The 846-nt window shown below is 40.3% G+C and overlaps 1 protein-coding gene across 1 annotated transcript in view; it reads left to right on the forward strand.

The window, feature by feature from the left end:
- LOC119284778 (transcription repressor OFP7-like) overlaps positions 1 to 846 on the forward strand; it is a 2,541-nt gene extending 1,695 nt beyond the window's left edge. The window contains exon 3 of the mRNA XM_037563942.1: positions 262 to 846. The gene's annotated coding sequence lies outside the window, so the exon portion shown is untranslated. The remainder of the gene's footprint in view (positions 1 to 261) is intronic.

Consider the following 846-nt stretch of genomic DNA (forward strand, 5'->3'; position numbering starts at 1 on the left):
TGTTTCATCAAATGCAAGAAAGTAAGAGAAATATGGAGAATGGCTCAACTCGAGCATGTTAGGCTGCAGCTAATCCCCTGTGTTAATGCTTTAAACTTCATCGAAGAAATTATTAATTTGAGGGAGGAGATCAAGTTAAAAACATGTTTATTACTTTGGCTTTGGTGGCATGAAAGAAACAATGCAAATAAAGGGAAGGCCATTAAACCATCGAATGAAATTTGCTCTTCTATTGATTATCACTTTATAAATGTCATGAAGGTACAGGAGAAAGGGAAGGGGATAGCCCAACAGCCAAAGCAAAAGTGGACAAGACCAGCTTCAGGAATATTGAAGATCAACACTGATGCAGCTTTTCACAGGATTTCCAATGATGGAGGTTGGGGATTTATCATTAGAAATGATCAAGGTATAGCTGTAGCTGCAGGTGCTGGCAAACTGGAACATATGGCTGATGCTTTCCAATCTGAAGCAGTGGCTATGTTGTATGCAATAAACATTGCTAGCCAAATGGGCTGTGATAGAGTGATGTTTGAAACAGATTCTACACAGTTAAGAAGGGCTGTGTCTACTGAGGAATATGACCTGTCTGCACTAGGGGCCATTTTCAGAGAGATTAAATTTCAGTTACATGTAGGTTTTTCAGATGTATGTGTTGTAAACTGTTCACGAACATGTAACCGAGTGGCGCATAGGCTAGCAGCGTTTGGAGCAACATTAAACTCTGGTGCATGTATTACTTGGCTGGGACAATTCCCAGAGTTTGTTCAGAACCTTGTAGCTGGGGACTTGCCCAGCAATGATATGTAGGAGGAATGCAATCTGTGTTCCGTTTCAAAAAAAAAA

Source organism: Triticum dicoccoides, chromosome 4A (genome assembly GCF_002162155.2).
Source record: "Triticum dicoccoides isolate Atlit2015 ecotype Zavitan chromosome 4A, WEW_v2.0, whole genome shotgun sequence".
Taxonomy (NCBI): domain Eukaryota; kingdom Viridiplantae; phylum Streptophyta; class Magnoliopsida; order Poales; family Poaceae; genus Triticum; species Triticum dicoccoides.